At 46.8% G+C, this 20,137-nt stretch overlaps 1 protein-coding gene across 1 annotated transcript in view; it reads right to left on the bottom strand.

Moving 5' to 3' along the window:
- CLDN10 (claudin 10) overlaps positions 1 to 20,137 on the bottom strand; it is a 118,883-nt gene that overhangs the window by 62,615 nt on the left and 36,131 nt on the right. The window lies entirely within an intron of this gene.

Genomic DNA, 20,137 nt, shown 5'->3' with positions numbered 1-20,137 from the left:
AAAATTCCAAATTCAAGTTAATAATTTTTTTAATGTTTACTTATTTTTGAGAGAGAGAGAGAGAGTGCATGCCGCGCAAGCGAGTTGGGGAGGGGCAGAGAGAGGGAGACATAGAATGCAAAGCAGGCTCCAGACTCTTGAGCTGTCAGCACAGAGCCCGATGCAGGGCTTGAACCCATGAGACATGAGATCATGACCTGAGCCAAAGTCGGACGCTCAACCGACTGAGCCACCCACGTTCGCCAGAAGTTAATAAAACTAATTTATTGAGTGAGTATCAGGTATTGGTAAAACAAAACAAAACAAAAACAAAAACAAAACAAAACAAAACAAAACATCCTTTACGTGCAGAAAGCTAGTTTCTGCATTCTGGTTCAGTTGGGTCTGCCGTGTCAGCTGCAGAAACATGAAGCCTGGGGCACAGGCGCACCACCTCCCAGCTCACCCAAAAGCACAGGTGGAGGAGGTGGCAGAGAGGAGACAGCACCAGGTATCTGGGAGCAGACGGCACCGGGCCATAGCTGCCCTGCGCCTCTGGGAGATTTCCAGGACAACAACCCTGCGTCGAGGAAAGGAAATGATTGTCCTTGGGTGAAATCGCCTACCTCAAAGGGGGTGACAACATTCCCTAGGTCTTCATTCGCCCATCTCTCTCCCTCTGAGCCCTGTGATGGGTTGACCCAACACACTACTCCCACAGACAGGAAAGGAAGCAGGAAGGAAGAGAGGCCAACGGAGGAAGGAAGAGAATCTTCACATGAAATGCCTTTCCTGGGCCCGAACACCCCTGTGAGGCGTCCTCAGCTTTTTCTCAGCCATGCCGACTGCAGAAACCCCCGCCCAGAGAAATGCCTTTCTGGGAAGCCAGCTGCCTCCCCTCCCCCCAAGTTGCTCAACACTTGTTTCTGTCAATAAACAGAGAGGTAAGTTTGAAAGATCGCCTTGTCTCTGGCATCTTTTTTTCTTTCCTTTTTGTTCTCTGCCATTCTCTTGTAGGTTTTGCCTGTTTCGCCTAAAGAAAACCCCACAATAGCTTGGACAAATGATACTAATCTGTATTTATAGTATCTTATTTTACTTAATGCTGTTTTTGGTTCTTACAGCTGACTGACTTTCGGATGTATGAGAAGATTGGACGAGGTTCCTGCAAAACTGGTTGTCAAATGCTAAAGTTTGTAGATGTTCCAAGAATCTCTGAGCTTTAAAAAGCAAATTCTGCGGTCCAAAATGCTTTATTTTCTATAAAATTCTTATGCTTGACAAATACATCATATTCACAGGGTACTTTTACTTTAGAGTTGGACTACTTTTTTTGGCTGACATAGCCTTTCCGATGTCCTGAAAGCTTACTTTTTACCCTTGTTTTATATTTGGAGGCCAGAGGTTTGAATAACTTGAGTTAGATAGCAAAGCAGCCAGTCATAGCGGTACGGCTACAATGATCTAGCATATCTTATCACGTAAATTTCCTAGCAATGTAATTTATGAATCTACCAATATGGAAAGATTTCTTGACTGTGCAAAGACTTTTTGCATGATTATAAACATAGTTAAATTCTCATAGTATTTAACAGAATATGTATACGTATGCACACATTTTATTATTAAGCCATAAGAATTTTTTAAATGCAGGGAATAGTAAAGATTAGGAGAAGGCAAATCAGGAAAAGGCTTAACAAATAAGCAGGCAGTCAAATGTTGCAGAATCAATTGTGTATAAAGATAAGATTCATACCCATAAGAAGTTTACTACCAACCTGGGAAGACAGAGAACTAACATTCTCTAATTAATGCTATAGCACAAAGAATTAGCCTCCTGGAAGTGCACCTGGGTGCAGGCGGTTAAGCATCTGACTCTTGATTTTGGCTGAGGCCAGGATCTCACGATTTGTGAGATCAACCCTTGAGCTCTGCACTAATAGAGCAGAGCCTTGCTTGGGATTCTCTGTCTCTCCCAATATCTCTCTCTCTCCTCTCTCTGCGTGTCTCTATCCCCACTCTCGGTCCCTCCCCAACTGGCATGCATGTGCACTCTTTCTCTCTCAAAATAAATAAATGACAACATAAAAAAAAAAAAAAAGAATTAGCCTCCTGGAGCAAAATACAAAGTTCTGCAAAATGCAAAGTGAAGAAGGAATTCACACACATTAGGATTTGTTCAGAAGGGTCAGGACAACCACAGAAAGCTTCTAAAGGAGGCTAGTGTTCTGTTCGGTTGATAGACAGGGAATATGGAAGCTTGGCCGAAGCCAAACTCAAAGGTAGAAATTTCCAAACTTCATCCCTTGAAAGACGTCCTCACTTGTAAACCAGACTATCCATTTTCATTCCAGCCTCCCTCCCAGGGGAAGTGGAAGGAACATCACCACGTTCAAGGTGACTCTCTCCATTTCAGCATTAGCGTTTGGGAGCCCACTGCAAAGGCCTTCCCAGTGCTCAAATTTTAGGGCTTTTGAGAGGCCATTGACAACATGTCTATGTAGTTTGCAGTGTGCCCAGGTGGGACTATTTACACCACAGAAATGGCAGACACTATGAATCAGCCCCTGGTGCCCACCAGGCCCATCAGCTAAAGATGCATGGCTTACAGTCAAAGAACCATCATGGTGGCTGTGTATGAGGAAGAGAAATTGGGTCAACAGGAGCGGGCAGAAGAAAGCAATAAGGAGGCGGAGGCAGAGCAACAAAGACAAGGTGGCACGAAACCACCAATGACTTTCCGGAAGGGTGAGTGTCTGACCTAGGGACCTACAGGAGAAAGGTGTGCCTCCAGAGGAGTGTGGCCACTAACTTTGTATCTTGGGTGAGGGTAGAGTTGCTTGAGCTTTGTATTATAGGAGAACTCAATTAAGATTTCTTTTGGGGCACCTGGTTGGGGGCGTTAATCAGTTAAACACCGACTTGGGCTCAGGTCATGATCTTGCGGTTCGTGAGTTTGAGCCACGCATCCAGCTTTGTGATGCCAGTGCGCAGTCTAGAGCCTACTTCCGATTCTGTGTCTCCCTTTCTCTGTGCCCCTCCCCAACTTGCAGTTTATCTCTCAAAAATCAATAAACATTAAAAATATTAAAAAAAAGATTTTCAAAAATCTGGCAATATTCTGCCTAATGCCTAACATTTTTATGAAGCTAAAATTATTGTGGCTTTGCCATGTGGCCTGACCACCTGTTTGTCTGTTATTGGAGCAGATTCTGGACAATTCTTACAGAATTTGGGTCCTGCCTGCGGACACTCCTGCTGCTTGCCTCTGAATTAAGGCAGCCGTGATCTCATTACACTCCCGGATGTCATCTGTGTCCCCGCGGCCTGATTCCTGTGGAGTATATATGTCCAGATTTGACTGCCCACATAGGATGGCGGCCCTTCATGTACTTGCTTCCCTGGACAGACCAACCCCGTCCAATACTACATTCACGATCTCTCCCCCAGCCTTGCACCTCTTTCTACGTTCCAAACTTGCTTATTATCCTCTAAGCAGTTACCCAAAATAAAAACTTAGGTGTCATCTCTGGTTTCTCTGTCTCCCTCATTGCCCACATCTAATCAGTCAACATATTATCATTAACACCGGTTCTCCACTGCCATTACCACTGCCTTACATCAAGTTCTCATCCATTTTTCTCTGGAGTCCCACGAAAACGTCCTAATTATCTGGGGTCCGTGCCTTTCACCTCCCAGTCCTCCAACCTATGCTCCATAGTAGAGTCACGTGGAGAAAGCCCAAATCTGATCGTGTCATCTCCCCGTTCCTTCAAAAGTTTTCTAGAATTTTCACGATAAAGTTCAAGCTCCTCACATCAGCCCACAAAGCCGCATGAAACAAGGCTTGTTTACTCCTCCAGTCTCAATATGCCTCTCAACTCCCTCCGCACAGCCACCCTTCAGTCGGCTCTTCAGACAGTCCATGACACCGCGCCGTGCCACCCCCCGGTGCACTTGCACGCTCTGTGCCTTCAGCCTGTGATTCCCACAGGACTCCCCTAACCTCTGCACCTACTACTTCATGATTTCCCTAACTCCTACTCATCCTTCAAAATACAGCTCAAAATCCCTCTAAAAGGAAATTGTCCATGGTGCCCAGATCGGTCCAGGGGTCTCTCTCCGACCGCTCTCTGGGCTCTTTCCTCCTATGGTACCCGAGTACATCCACGGTCGGGTACCTGTCTGCTTTTCTTATTACTTGGCAAGAACCATGTCCTCTTTGGCCTGTGTCTCCTTTGCCTAGCACTTAGTTGATGTTTGAAACGTGTTTGCATAACTGTTTGTCCTGGACTTGATTTTCCTTGTAGCTGGGGCAGGTCGCGTGAGTACAGGCCTTACATATGATACAAGAGGAATACAATATGGGGAGTGATATGTACTTGACTTTATTGTGTGGGACCGCAAGGTAAGGGGTGGAAAGATAAAGATGATATGTTTCCTGGCGATCGCCTTTCAATAATACTGATGCAGAGGAGAGATTGAGAGTGATGGTAAGGCTGGACGTGGCCACAGGACATTAACGGCGGCCTCAGGCCAGGTAGCCTCAGAGGATAATATGAAAGGCAGTGAGGAATAGGAAATGGGGACGAGGCTGGACATTTGTTAGTTCTGGGTGCGCCAGACGCTTTACCCACATCTCAAGTCATTCTCACAACCACTCTGGGAAATAGGTTTATCTTTAAAAAAACTAAAAATTTTGCCAACAAGAAAGCTAAAACTCAGAGGTTCAAATGCCAGAGGCAGGGCCCTACCTTCTCACATCACACGGTTGATGTGGATTCAAACCCTAGTTCATTCCCTTGAAAGATCACACACCTCCCCGGTACCACACTCTTCTTACTGACGTAGGAAAGGATGTGGGAATAAAGGAGGTGGAATGTAACTGGAGCCTCGACCTCAGTCTTCCCTCAACTCATAAATGTTTATCCGTGGAAGGTGGCCGGAAAATTAGGATAACAACTAAAATTAGTATCTGGATCGATGGAGCATTTTTTTCCCCAATGGAGAAACTTGGGTTTTTCTTCCTGTGTCCGTTTTTAATGCCCATGGAAAGTAGTGTTCACTGGTCGACCTAATGCGTGTTGACACTTTGCGAGCATGTGTGACGGGATAGCATCAGGTCCCCAGGGCCCATGGGGAAAACATGAAGAACAGAGTACCTGTCTCCATCCAGACCCGCCCCCAGCCCCCATGGCCTGCTGAAAAACCCCATTTCAGCTCTATTACCCCTAGATTCTACTGCACACATCAGTATAAGAGGGGAGCTGGACGAGAAAAGGGAGGTCACATTTTGGGGGGGCGCTGAGTTTGTGGCATAGCAACCCTCCTTTTCCCTCACCTCCCTTTCTTAAAAAAATTTTTTTAAATGTTTTATTTATTTCTGAGAGAGAGACAGTGTAAGCAGGGGAGGGTCATAGAGAGGGGGAGACACAGATTCCCTCACCTCCCTTTTGGGGAGAGAGAGGATTTGACCTGGTTTCTCCAGCGATCTTTTTTTATTTTTTTAACATTTTATTTTTGAGAGACAGAGAGCAGCTGGGGAGGGCCAGAGAGAGAGGGAGACACAAAATCCGTAGCAGGCTCCAGGCTCTGAGCTGTCAGCACAGAGCCAGACGTGGGACTCGAACCCCTGAACCGTGAGATCATGACCTAAGCTTAACCCACCCAGCCACCCCAGGTGCCCCTCCCCAGCGATCTTCTTACAAGATTAGCGGAACCTAGCCTGGGCCTCTTATCAAGACAAGACAAGTGACCGTCTCTTCCGAGAACGGTGCTGGGCACCAGCGCTGCTGGGTGTGGAGGGACCCCAGCCCCAGGAGAGTGTCACCGCAGCTGTCTGCTGGGCCAAGGAAATAGGACTTCCCCTGGCCAGCTCGTAAGAAAACAATGTTTCCTGCCTCGGAAGAGATAAAATGTTCACTATAGCAAATGTTCTTGTTTCTCGATAGAATGGGAAAGAAATCAGCCACTGGGGAGAATTCACTGGTCTTGTCCCACCGACCCTTGTCCAGGTCCACCTTTCCCTTTCTGGAGCAAGAGGGGCTGAAGCTAGAGAGGCGGGGGTTTATAGGCACCGGGTGGGTTGAGAAGGCGGAACTTTCCCGGGAGGCATCATGATCTCATGGTTCGTGAGTTCAAACCCTGCATTGGGCTCTGCACTGTTGGTGCAGAGCCTGCTTGAGACTCTCTCTCTCTTCTTCTCTCTCTGGTCCTCAGTTATTTGTTTTCTCTCTCTCTCTCTCTCTCTCTCTGTCAAAATAAATAAATAAACTTAAAAAAATATAACTTCCCCAAGAGGCGGGGGGAGTGGAGTCTCCTGAGGGGAGAGGCAACAGACGGGATGTAGAACCTGAGATGTCAGAAATTAGATGAGGGGCGCCTGCGTGGCTCAGTCAGTTAAGCATCCAACTCTTGATCTCAGCTCAGGTCTTGATCTCAGGGACTGAAGCCTACTTAAAAAAAAAAAAAAAGCAAACAGTGGGAGTAACACAAGAAAGATTAGGTGCAAGAGAGAGGCATCCAAGGTGGAACACCCCTTCCTTCTGGAGGCCTGCGTCCTTAAGGGTGAAAGTCTACCTTTTATTCCTCCTGCCCTGACGGGGCTTCCTTGCCCTCTTGAGATCTGCCTGACTCTTCTGCAGAAAACTCTTATCTTTGTTCTTGTGTGTTTGGAAAGGGAACGTTAATGTGGCAGAAGGCATTTGGCAAGGGCAGTAGATGATCCTATCATTTTGCCGGGCTCTACACACACACACACACACACACACCAGCAGCAGCAGCTACAGAGCCTCTTAGGCTGGCTAGGGGCGGAGGACGCCCTCTGAGACACTAGGCAGTGGGGCTGAATTCCCCACGCGCACCCTCCCAAGGATCAACTCTTCCCTTTTTAAGACCGAGTCTTGCCACAAGCAAAGTTACGGGCGCCTCCGTTGTATTTCACTCGAGCATTCACACAGGTCAACCCCCCTTCGCAAACAGGTGCTTTGCCCACTGCCTCGTCAGTGCATGAAGTGTGTTGTGGCAGTGATCCGACTGACTGCTGGGAGCTTGTGAATGGTATTTGAATGGCTGCTGCAAGCAGGGATCTTGGCTTCTCTCACGGAGCCAAAAATATCCTTCAGATAAGCCGCAAAGAGTCTGTTGGCCTGGGCTGGAACCAAGATCAACTTCCACAGACCACGGTGTTGTTACTCATGGGAGCTAATAATGGTGCCCTGCAGACAGTGAGTCGCTCAACACCCGGATGACCTCACTGGGTTCATTGCAGGATGTCCCTTGCATCCACTTCTCTGAGTCTACGCAGTAAAGGAACCATGTGGCCATAACAATGCCTACCTTTTCAAACTCATGTGTTGTGCTAAATTTCCAGAGAAACAGATCCAGGAGATCTGATTTTACATTTTTAACGCCTTGAAATTGACAAGGATTTCCAGTGTAATAATATTCAACAGTGATGTAAGTGGATAAACAAATGGATTTTTTTTAAGAATGTGTAAAGGTCACACCATATTCTGGTAATCATGATTAGCACTGCTTGTAGGGGTTAGTGGGAAAATTACAAATAGAGGTAGACAGAATGTTCTTCCTCTCCTGCCTTTAAGTGCTCCCATATATGGTTTTCCATATCTTTCTTTTTCTTTTTTTTTTTTTTTTAGAGAGAAAGACAGCATGTGAATGAGGGAGGGGCACAGAGAGAGGGGGGCACAGAATCTGAAGCAGCCTCCAGGAGCTATCAGCACAGAGCCTGACACAGGGCTTGAACCCACAAACCATGAGATCATGACCCGAGCTGAAGTTGGACACTTCACTGAGTGAGCCACCCAGACACCCCTGGTTTTCCTTGTCTTAACAAAATACACACTTCATTCTATTTGCCTTTCTGATTATGCCCCAGCAGGATAGGCTCTGGCTAACTAGTTGCCCCTGAGGGCAGGCTTTGTTAAGAAGAACTAAGGGTTCTGGTATATTTCAAAATGGCTTCTTTTCCTTTCCCCCTCCTGGAAGCAAGAGGCGATTTCTCTCCAACATTTACCGTGGGAATGTGGTTGAGCTCCTGGAGGTAAATCTCATAAAACTGCAGCGGCCTTGTTAGGACTGGGCCTTAACGGAGTTTTTAACTTTCAGACTTGTCCGCACTGAGACTCCTGCAGTTCCTCAGTGATAGTTATGGTTTTGGTCCCCGAGTACTAGTTCCCAAAGTGGTTTCTGCTCGTTGGGTGTGTGAGTAAGCTGGCACTGCCTGCATTGGCCTGCCTGTCTCTCCATCTTGGAGGGCACAGGGTTTGCCTGCGTAACTCTGTCTCTTATGGATCCAAGAAAAGTGTTGATTTTTCAATCTGTTCACCTTTTTACTTGTTACTAGAATGGAGTGGTGACTTCCAAGCTCCTTACCTGAGAACTGGATATGTGAAGTCCTCTACTCCCCTCCGTAACTATGTCTCTCTCCTTTGGTTGACACGCTTCTTTAGGAATCATCATTGATTACCTTGTTGGTTTTCTTGACAACCTTTCTCCACTTCAAATGGTTTCCTAATTTCTAAACCCAGGCTGTATTTGAACATGTACTTTTTCCTGTAATTCTGTGAAGCATCCATAACCACTCCTCTTAACAGCGTCCTTTCCTTCGGCCTTATGTGGAAATACATTCTTTAGAATCCAGCAGTGTCTGGATGTTAAAAAGCCTCTTAACTCCCAACATAGGCCACTTCCTGTGGATTAGTCTTTGGCCTTCTATTTTCCTTCCTGTAGATTCTCTCTTTTGGTGAACCGATCCACCCACATGGCTTCTATTAGCGCATTTATGCAAATCTACATATTCAGCTCTGACTTCTGTCCTGAGATTAACATTGCTAGCTGCATACTGGGGATCTCCAGTGAAGAAATATCCAAGATCCAGGCCCAATACAAGCCCATTTCTTCTGACCTGGACAGGAAGTATCTCATCAAGTTCAACCACACCACAGGGTGTGGCCAACAAGAAACCAGTACGCTTGAGTGAGCACTGGAAACCCATGAGGCTGTGAGTCTTACCTCCCACCCTTTCAATCATCTATACGACTATGTCCATTGGAAAGAGCAGGGGCTCCAGAAACAGGGCACCTTTGTTGAGAGACCCCTTTTACTGAGTAGAATGCACTGGGAGAGTATGCATCTCCCGGACTTAAAACATGCTCCTAAGCTGCCCCACACTATGAGCACTGGGGCAAATTTGTAGAGAAAGAAACCACCCTTGGGGCTTCTCAGACGTGAGCGGAGGGAACTCCCAAAAGAGGAGACTTTCTATAATCTGCAGGTGGGAGGACAGAGCATTAAGATTTGAAATATTACTGTAATTATGGTCTCATTTATACTCTCAGAGTGACGAATTTTTTAAGCTCCTTTTTCTCAATGAATTGAAGACAAATGTCCAAGTCAGGAACCTAGGAGTTGTGTTAAACTTGTCCCTTTACTCCATCTCTGAAATCTACTGAGTACCATGTAAACCTATCCTTTGTAACTTGTGCAGAAGAAAAATACTACAGCACAAAGGATGCAGGAGGGGGGACTACTTATATAAAGTTCTTACATTAGGTGATGTAAATTCGAAGTAGAATATAATAAGTTATGTATGTGTACTGTAATCCCTAGAACAAGTCTTTAAAAAAAAACCCAAGAAATGTAGCTAAAAAGACAATAGAGCTGATAGAATAGAATACTAAAAACTGGGGCTCCTGGGTTGCTCAGTCACTTAAGCATCTGACTCTTGTTTCTGGCTCAGGCCATGATCTCAAGGTTGTGAGATTGAGCCCAGTGTTGGACTCCACACTGAGCATGGAGCCTGCTTGGGATTCTCTCCCTCTCTCTCTGCCCTTCCCCGACTCTGTCTCTCAAAAAAAAGAAAAGAAATTAGAATACTAAAATCTATTCAATTAACTAAAAAGGAGATAGGAAAGGAAAAACAAAAGAAAAATAGAATAAATAGAGAAAACACCAGCAAGGTGTAAACTTATACTCAACTATATCAGTGATTACATTAAATGTAAGCGGAACAACGATTTCAATTAAAGGCAAAGATTATTAGTCTGGATTTTTTTTAAAAAAAAAAAGCAAGACCCCAGAGTACCTGTGTAGCTCAGTCAGTTAAGCTTCTGACTTCAACTCAGGTCATGATCTCATGGTTCATGAGTTTGAGCCCCACCTCAGGCTCCGTGCTGACAGCTCAGAGCCTGGAGTCTGTTTCAGATTCTGTGTCTCCCTCTCTTTCTGCTTCTCCTCTGCTCGTTCTCTCTCTCTCTCTCTCTCTCTCTCAAAAAAAAATTTTTTAAAAAATAGTAAAAAGAAAACAAGACCCAACCATATGTTGTTTATGAGAGATGCACTTCATATAAATACACAGACAAGTTGAAAGTACAAATATGGGAAAAGATATCCATGCAAACTCTAATCATAAGAAAGCTAGGGTAACCATATTGATTTCAGACAAAGAAGGCTTCAAGACAAAGGGAATTACTAGAGATAATTAGGGTCATTTTGTAATGATAAAAGGTCAATTCCTCAAGAACCAAGTAAATCCGCCCTTGATAGTATATGCCTTACATGCTACCTCCTCTCTACTTCATCTTATCACTTAGCTCAATTTGGTTCTCCTGGTTCCTTGGCAGGGTGATGTCTCTCTTCCACTCTAATCCATCCTGGTTGCAAGTGCATTTTTTAAAATAAAATTAGGATCAGTCCTTTAATTAAAAACCTCTAGGGGCACCTGGGTGGCTCAGGTGGTTAAGTGTCCAACTTCGGCTCAGGTCATGTTCTCACAGTCTATGAGTTTGAGCCCTATGTTGGGCTCTGTGCTGACAGCTCAGACCTTGCAGCCTGCTTCAGATTCTGTGTCTCCCTCTCTCTCTGCCCCTCCCCTGCTCATGCTTTGTCTCTGTCTCAAAAATAAATAAAACATTTTTAAAAAATTTAAAAAAAAAGTCACCTGGGTGACTCAGTCAGTTGAGTGTCCAACTTCGGCTCAGATCATGATCTCATGGTTTGTGGGGTCAAGCCCCGTGTCAGGCTCTGGGCTGACAGCTTGGAGCCTGGAGCCTGCTTCCGATTCTGTGTCTCTCTTTCCCTCTGCCCCTCCCCTGCTCACATTCTGTCTCTTTCTCTCAAAAATGAACATTAAAAAACTAAAAAATGAATAACTAACTAAATAAAGATGTAAAACCTCTAGTGGTCACTAGCTGGATAAAGTGCAAATTCCTTCCTTAGCCTGTTACAGTTGTCCCGACCCAACTATCTAGCTTTGTCTCCCATGGATCATTCAACCTTAGCCCCATTCACAGTAATAAGTCCCGTTCCAGAACACACAATGCTTCCCTCAGTGCCCTTGTCAAAGATCTTCCACTTGTCAAGATCCCCTCCTTTCACTTCCTCCACGTCAGTTAGGCATCCTTGTGCACTTGGCTGCAAACTGCTCCTGAACTAGCTCTCCTCCTCCCTCCCCCACTGTATCCCAGCCACCCTGGCCTCGAATACACCCTACTTAGTCCATTTTAGGATCTCTGTATTTGCTGCTCCCTCTTCAAAGCACGCTGTCCTCTGCTCACTGCATGGTGACCTCTTTGAGCCACGCAGGTTGCTCCTCACAGTCTTTGGGGAAAGACAAGAACATCTTTGGAACATTTTCTCCTGTGACTCTACTAAAGGAATAGCTGAGTAATGAGGATCTGGGTATCAGCACTGTGAGTCCAGTGAGATTTCAATAAAATACTAACGGGCTGGAGGTGCGGGAGGCACCAGCGATGTCAGGCAATGGGAGCTGAATTGTGAGCCCCCAAAACATACTTGCCTCAGACCATGACTCTGACCTTTCAAGTCATTGCTCAGGAAGGACACCCCGGTCTCAAGATCCCCAACAAAGAATCTCTGTTTTAGATTATACAATTTTCTCTTCGCTTAAAAATCAGCTTGCATTCTTTGTTTCTCTTTGTGTGTGTGTGTGTGTGTGTGTGTGCGCGCGTGCGCGCGCGCATGTGTTTAAAACATATTCGAATTCAATATCATCTCAATTTAAACTCAGCATCTTTTCAATTCTCTTGAGACATCCCTTCCCTCTCTCTTTTGATTTTTCTCAGAATCTTCCCCAACTAGTATTCACTCAGTGGCCTGTTTCCTTTTGCGAGAGAAGTGTTTGGCAGCTTGCTCTCGGGCTGCAGAAATGCTGAACAGGTTTTGAGCACCCGGGTTTCCTGGCTGGCACGAATCCTCGCCTCGTTACATAAAAGAACCCCTACACCCTTGAGACTCCAGGGGAACCTTGTGTGGGAGCTTCCCTGTTTGAGGGTTATGGGTAAGGGGGAGGCAGACGTGTAATTGCTGAGCTCAAAGACGACACGGATGGCGGTGTTACCATGAGTACCACTGCGGCAGGCGGGCCCGCTGTCCTCGCTGTGGGGCCGGAATGCCCTTTGCAGACCCACGGCTCCATTTCCTGCCAAGGCTGTGGCGGCCGGCGTGGAGCCTTGGAACCAAGATCGGTGGCCCCTTCTCCCCTTCACGCAGCCGCACTGCTTCACATTCCTGGCACACATTTGCAACGTCTTGCTATTTCCTCAGCCCTGCATTACCCTCGAGGAGCCTGTGACCTAGAATAGAGGCCTGCCCCTGACCCAGCTGTAAAATTCAGTAATCACCCTAAACTGAAATTAAATATTGCCTTATAATAAGTGTTATTTGTGGTTAATTATGCTTATTAATAGTTGGTATAATAAATGGTTTAGCGGTACAATTCATTGTCACTAATAACATTTCGTGATTGTACCTAACCTTTTTTGAATGCTTACTCTGGGTTGCATTCTCTTGCTATGTTTCAGCCCCTTAAACCCTCAGAGCAACCCGGGGGCTATGTACCATTACTATCCCCATTTTATCACATCAGACGATGAAACTGGCAAGGAGAGATGGAGAAACTCATCCAAAGTCCACAGACAGGGTGTGGAGCTGGGTTTGAAACCGGGTTATCTGATTCCCCGACTCAGGCAGTCTGACCCCAGAGCCTGCACTGGAGTAAGTGTCCCAGGGTTCATTCCATACAACACACTGCAGACCACACAATGAGAAAAGTGAAGGAGGATGGTAGGGACTGAATGTTGAAGCCCTAACCCCCAGTGTGACGGTACTTGGACACGGTGCCGATGGGACCAATTAGGTTTAGATGAGGCTTGCCTCCTCCCTCTGCCGTGTGAGAAGACAGGGTCTACGAGCCGCAACGTGGGCTTCACCAGGAGCCCAAACTGCTGGCACCTTGACTTTGAACTTGCCAGCTTCCAGAATTGTGGGAAATAAATGTCAGCTGTTTAAACCACTCAGTCTGCAGTATTTTGTTATAGCAACTTGTGCTGGCTACTACAGGGGAGGGTGTTCCTTAATCAAATCAATTTGGAAAATGCTCAATATTTACTCACTATCTGAAAGGACTCCCAATGCCTATTAGGAAATCAAAGGCTCTGGGGGCGCCTGGGTGGCTTAGTGCGTCCTGCTCACATTCTGTCTCTTTCTCTCAAAAATGCGGTTCGTGGGTTCAAGCCCCGCGTCGGGCTCTGTGCTGAGAGCTCAGAGCCTGGAGCCTATTTCGGAGTCTGTGTCTCCCTCTCTCTCTGACCCTCCCCTGCTCACGCTGTCTCTCTCTCTCTCTCCTAGAAATAAATAAAGCATTAGAAAAATTAAAAAAAAAAAAGAGGAAATCAAAGGCTCTGAAAAGTCCTGTACTAAAGAAAGCTATTTAAATTTGTTAAACCAGAGGTGCCTGGGTGGTTCAGTCAGTTAAGCATCTGACTTCGGCTCAGGTCATGATCTCATAGTTCATGGGTTCAAGCCCCACGTCGGGCTCTGTGCTGAGAGCTCAGAGCCTGGAGCCTCCTTTGGATTCTGTCTCTCTCTCTCTCTGCCCCTCCCCTACTCATACTCTGTCTCTCAGAAATGAATAAACATTAAAAAAAATAATAAAAACAAATAAATTTGTTAAACCAATTGCTTCTCAAACTTTTTGGAGTATGGAAATTCCCCACGTATGAATTCTTTACAGAACACACTTGGAAGCAATCCCTGGGCTGAATGCCTCAGGTGTGATCGTGTGATTGTTTCCAGGTGGAATGTAACGGCCCTGTGAAGTCGGAAGTTTGTGTAGGGAAAGGTTTGGTAGCTGAGACCAAGATGTGATGCAGGCAGGGCCTGAGAAGCACAGAGCAGAGGATGGCATCCAAGAGGCAGTGAGCACTCCTGCAGGGGGAGGAAGAGGAAGAGCCTGATATTCCAGAACATTGGGAGGGTAAGTGAGAAGATCTACTAACTCGTTCTCAGGATAAATCTGGTGAGAACTAACTTCCAAGAACAAAGTTAGGGCCTATTCTGGACAGAGAACTTGACTTTAAGAGCAGAAAGGCCATTACGGTATTGCATAAATTTGAGTATAGGAGAACAGGACTACAAATAAATCTCAGAATTATTGTATCATCTGCCAGAAACAGCCATATATGTGATACCCACCAGAAACTTAACACAGGCTGATATCCTCACATTGTCTTAATTTATGTCTAGGGAATTACAAGATGTGACCTCAAATAAAAGACCCAGCTGGGCAAGAAAATAAGATCTTGCCTGGCCACAGTGGTATCCAATAAATGTTCTTGCTGAAGATATCGAAAGGACAGAAAGGGAAGGGTTAATAGCACAATTTGGGGGGCGCCTGGGTGGCTCAGTCAGTTAATCATCCAACTCTTGGTTTCGGCTAAGATCATGATCTCATGGTTGTTGAGATTGAGCCCCGCATTGGGCTCTGTGCTAATGACTTAGAGCCTGCTTGGGATTCTCTCTCTCTCTCAAAATTAAAAAAAAAAAGCACAATTTGGATTTTGTGTCCTCAAAATGAAATACTAATTATAATTGAGTGGTTAGATATTTTTTAACAGTTTCAGCTTCTTGCGGGGTTAGGGGAGGAAGAAGGGAGGTCACCAGCAGAGTGATGGCAAATGTGCACAGAAAACCATCAAACTGCTGTGTGATTGCATAGGAAGATTCACGTCTGCTATTAGCTGAGGGGGCCTTACACGTTCCATCCAAGTCTCACCTCCTGATTCCTTGTTCTGCAGAACATGCTAGAGGAAGTTTGGAAAAGAAACCGTTTTGTTCCGAGGTTGGCGCGCTTAATACAATTGAGATCGTTCATTTGTAATGAGTATTCCACACAGATCAATTGTGTAAACAGATTCAATTTTCTATTTTCTTAAACAGAAGAACATACAAATGTAAGTGGCCTCAATGATTTAACACTGAGAATGTTGACATAGTAGAGATGAACCTCAACATTGAGCCACGGGCTTCCCAAATTCTCTTCATTGAAAACAAATTGAAAATTTGTTTGACATCAATAATTTTTTCCTTGGAATTGGAATGTATTGAGGTTTAACATGTTACAAGGAGCAAACAGCCTATTTTCAATTTTTTGTGTTCTTATATTCACCTGTAACTGCAAATTGCATACAAATGAGATTTTCTCTTGTGTAAATGCCAAGGGAAGTCAGCTTAAGTCGTGACCATTAGTGCCATCTACTGGTGAAATATAGTATGACCACATGTACCGGGCATGAGGCACGGAGTTACTACGGGGACAAGGAGTCAAGTAAACGGACAGATGGNTGTTATATGGAAACCAATTTGACAATAAACTATTTGTAAAAAAATTTTAAAAAATAAAAAAAATAAAAAGGACAGATGGGACAGGGATTCTGTATTTGAGAATGGTGGTGGTTATGGGGCCCTGAGTAGCTCAGTAGGTTGAGCGTCCGACTTAGGCTCAGGTCGTGAACTCGCAGTTCGTGAGTTTGAGCCTACATCGGGCTCTGCTGTAAGAGTAGAACCTGCTTCAGATCTTCTGTCTCCCCCTCCCCCACTCACTTGCACTGTCTCTCCCTGACTCTCTCTCAGATAAATAAATAAACATTTAAAGAAACAGTGGTGGTGGTTATTATGCTAAGTGAAATAAGTCAGAGAAAGACAAATCCCCTATGATTTCATTCATATGTGGAATTTGAGAAACAAGACAGATGAACATATGGGAAGTGGGTGGAGAGAAGTGAAAGAAACAAACAACATGAGACTCTTAAGGACAGAGGACAAACTGAGGGTTGCTGGAGGCGGGGGGGGGGGGATGGGCTAGATGTGTGGTGGGTACTAAGGAGGGCACTTGTTGGGATGAGCACTGGGTGTTGTACTAAGGGATGTGTCACTGAATTCTACTCCTGAAACCAGTATTGCACTGTTAACTAATTTAAAAAAATTTTTAATGAGTGGTGAATCTATCTTTTATGAGACAATTAGGACTTCAAATATTTGGGGCGCCTGGGTGGCTCAGTCAGTTAAGCGTCCGACTTCAGCTCAGGTCATGATCTCACGGTTTGTGGGTTCGAGCCCCGCGTCGGGCTCTGTGCTGACAGCCTGGAGCCTGCTTTGGATTCTGTGTCCCTCTGTCTCTGCCCCTCCCTGGCTTGCACTCTGTTTCTCTCTGTCTCTCAAAAATAAATTTTAAAAAAACTTCAAACATTTAAAAGGTATTTGACTATTAAGTAGTTATTACTAATTATTTTTAGGTGTGATGTTGGTGTTGGAGTTATGTTAAAACACCCTTATCTTTTAGTTATGTGGGGCCATGTCTGACCCACCATCTGTTTCTGTTTGTCCTATGAGCTAAAAATAGTCTTTACATTTTGGGCTGAAGGAATCAAAAGAAGAATGCTTTGTGTCATAGGCAAATTACATGAAATTCAAATTTCGGCGTCCATATGTAAGGTTTTATTGGGACATGACCTTGCTCATTCACTTACGTCCTGTCTGGGGCTGGCTGCTTTGCGCTGTGCCGGAAGAACTGAGGCTTTGCAAGAGCCCAGACAGCTCACAAACCTGAACCACTGACCCCCGGCCCTTTCCAGAAAACCATGTCACGCTGCCCTAGAGCTGTCCTGTTCTATGTGTGGCCTTAAACCAGGCAACGTTGGCTTTGCCCGGAGGCCGTTAGAAACACAGAATCTTGGTCCGCGCCCCAGACCTACTGATTCTAAATCTTCACATCCCACGTGATTCCTCCTCACATTAAAATCTGAAGAGCACAGGGACACCCGGGTGGCTCAGTCAGTTGAGCGTCTGACTCTTGATCTCGGCTCAGGTTATGATCTCACCGTTCGGTTCGTGGGATCCGGCTCCATGTCAGGCTCTGCACTGACACCTCAGAGCCTGCTTGGGGTTCTTTCTATCCCTCTATCTCTGATTCTCTCTTTCTCTCTCTCAGAATAAATAGATAACCTTAAAAAAAAACCTAGGAGTATTGGTTTAAATTTTTTTTAGTGTTTTATTTATTTCTAGGAGAGAGAGAGAAAGAGAGAGACAGCATGAGCAGGGGAGGGTCAGAGAGAGAGGGAGTCACAGACTGAAACAGGCTCCAGGCTCTGAGCTGGCAGTCAGCACAGAGCCCGACGCGGGGCTCGAACCCACGAACCGCGAGATCATGACCTAAGTGAAAGTCGGACGCTTAACGACTAAGCCACCCAGGCGCCCCTAGGAGTATTGGTTTAGAGGGCCCCGCTCAGCTCACCCTCTGGTTGCACCCTCCCAAGGGTGCAGGCAGCCAGTAGGGACTTGAGGCTGTGTCTACATGGAGCTCCCCTCCCCCATCTAGGCCGTGCCCTGAGGACCTAGAACCCCAGAATTCCTGCTTCCAGGGCCAAAGCCGACCACCTCCCCAGGGTCCGTCTCCTAGCCAGTCAGGGGGTCAAGATACAGCTGTTTATGGGGCGGGAAGAAGGTGGCTTGGGCTTGAACTTGAAGGCAGGGTATCCCTGCCTTCTGTAGCAGATCCCTCAGGGCACCACCGGGGTCAGTCGGAGCCGGGGGAGGGGGAGGCCAGGGGGAGTGCTGGGGGCCAGGGTCAGCTCCCACAACTCTGTCAGCCTTCTGGCTTAGAACTCCACACTGCAGGCCCCTAGACTGCCAGGCACTTGTGAAGGTAGATTTGACCGTTTGTGAGCTTGATTCGTAACTTCCAACTATTTCAACATACAGGATGGACCTTCGTGTATGCTTCTGACGTGGGGCCCACGAGGGTTAGTGGCCTGTGTGCTGAATGCCTCTCAGAGTAAGCTCTGAGGACCGCCCGCGTCGGAATCCACAGGGTTCGGGATTTTTAAAACTTCAGATTCCCAGGCCCTGCTGATGACTCCCCTTGGGGAGAATCTTGGCGGCTGGAGCCGAGGGGTCCGCACTCCAGCCAGTGCCCCCTGGTGAGTCTGATCCACAGCGAGTAGTGGGCGCAGAAAAGAGGGAGGAAGCCAGGTCAAAGGGACCCGCTCTGCATAACACGGCCTGAGCGTCCCCACCCCAGCGTTGGCTGCAGGGAGCAGCTTTGTGCCAGAACAGGGCAAGGGTGTCCCCCCCGCCAAATGTGGGGCTCCTAGAGGCTGCCCTGCGGAGGGAAGTATAGGAGTCAGCGCATAACAGGGAGCAAAATTTGCCGCACGTGCCTGGAGGGACCCTCTGAACTCAGATGGGGCTCAGGCTGAAGCCACAGTGCAAAGGCAAGCGAGACCTCCTGGGTCCCCCGCATGGGACAGCGGTGCAGCCCCACGGCACGGGTTCAGGGCCCGCACCTGCCGTGTGCAAGCTGCACGGCCTTGAGCAGGTTCCTGAAGCTCTGAACGTGTTTCCCTGTCTGTCAGACGGGGATCCAAGCAGCGGCCGGGCCTGTGTTCATATTAAACGTGATAGTTAAGCAAAGACCCATCCTTGGCTCACGGAGCTGGACCAGGGCTGGCTGTGGTGTAGTAGAAGCTTGTTTCCTTACGCCTCTGGCTGCCTGATGCTTGAGGTCATGGGCACTTGCCACTGGCGGAGAAGGCGAATTTCCCTAAACCCCAAGCACAGGAAGCCGCTCTGGCCCCGGTCACAGCCCTGCGTCGCACCGGTGCTTGGCCAGAGACACAGAACTCCCAGGGGGCACCTGAGCGGCTCAGTCGATTGGGTGTCTGATTTCGGCTGGCTCAGATCTTGATCTCACGGTTCGTGAGTTCGAGCCCTGCATGGGGCTCTCTGCTGTCAGCACGGGACCGCTTCAGGTCCTCAGGCCCCCTCTCTCTGCCCTCCCCCTGCTCACGCTCTCTCTCCCTCAAAAATAAAAATAAACATTAAAAAAAAAAAAACCTCCCTGGGGCGCCTGGGTGGCTCAGTCGGTTGAGCATCTGACTTCAGCTCAGGTCATGATCTCATGGTTCATGAGTTCAAGCCCCAAATCGGGCTCACGGCTGTCAGCACAGAGCCCACTTCGGACCCTCGGCTCCCTCTCTCTCTGCCCCTCCCCTCCTCACACTCTCTCTTAAAAATAAATAAACGTTTAAAAAAAGGAATGAGGCTTCATTATTAAAAAAAGAAGAAGAAGAACTCCCTGAGCTTTCCTGTGAAGAAGCAACTCTTGAAGTCACTGTCCAGCTGCTCCCTGTGCACAATTCCTAGGATTTCCTGCACCCCAGGCTTTCAGGTTTGTCAGGATCAGGATCGCAGGACGTGTAGGCAGAGACCGCTGTGTCTTACCGGACACTCGCCACTAGAGGGAAGCAGAATCCACGCATCCGTGTGGGGAGCCTGAAAGAGTGTGGAAGGCGGACGGGAAGGGCACAGAAAGGGCAGGAGGTGTCCCAGGTCCTAACCTCGGCTCTCCTTCCCGTGCATCCCACCCTCTAAACACCTAAACACGTGCTCCTGGTCCTGCATGGGAATCACCCGACCACGTTTACAGTTTCCTCAGCCAGGTATAGTCCCTTGTATCTTAAATACGGCAAAGGGCGCAGTGGTTCACAAGCTCAGCCCCAAATTTGAATCCCCTGGGGAGCTCTGTAAACTCCCAGGGCTGGGTTTTTATCTCCATTAAGTCAGAGCCTCTGGGGCGTGGAGGCAGGAATCAACTCTTTCTTTCTTTCTTTCTTTCTTTCTTTCTTTCTTTCTTTTCTTTTCTTTTCTTTTCTTTTCTTTTCTTATCTTATCTTATCTTAGGGTCTTCATCTTTATTTAATTATTTTTTTAATGTTTTATTTATTTTTGAGACAGAGTGCAAGCGGGGGAGGGGCCGGGAGCTTGGGGGACAGAGAATCCA

This window comes from Crocuta crocuta, unplaced genomic scaffold, assembly GCF_008692635.1.
Source record: "Crocuta crocuta isolate KB4526 unplaced genomic scaffold, BGI_CrCroc_1.0 scaffold31, whole genome shotgun sequence".
NCBI classification, from domain to species: Eukaryota; Metazoa; Chordata; class Mammalia; order Carnivora; family Hyaenidae; genus Crocuta; species Crocuta crocuta.
The sequence above is the reverse complement of the archived record's forward strand: the minus strand, read 5'-3'. Positions and strand labels throughout refer to the sequence as shown.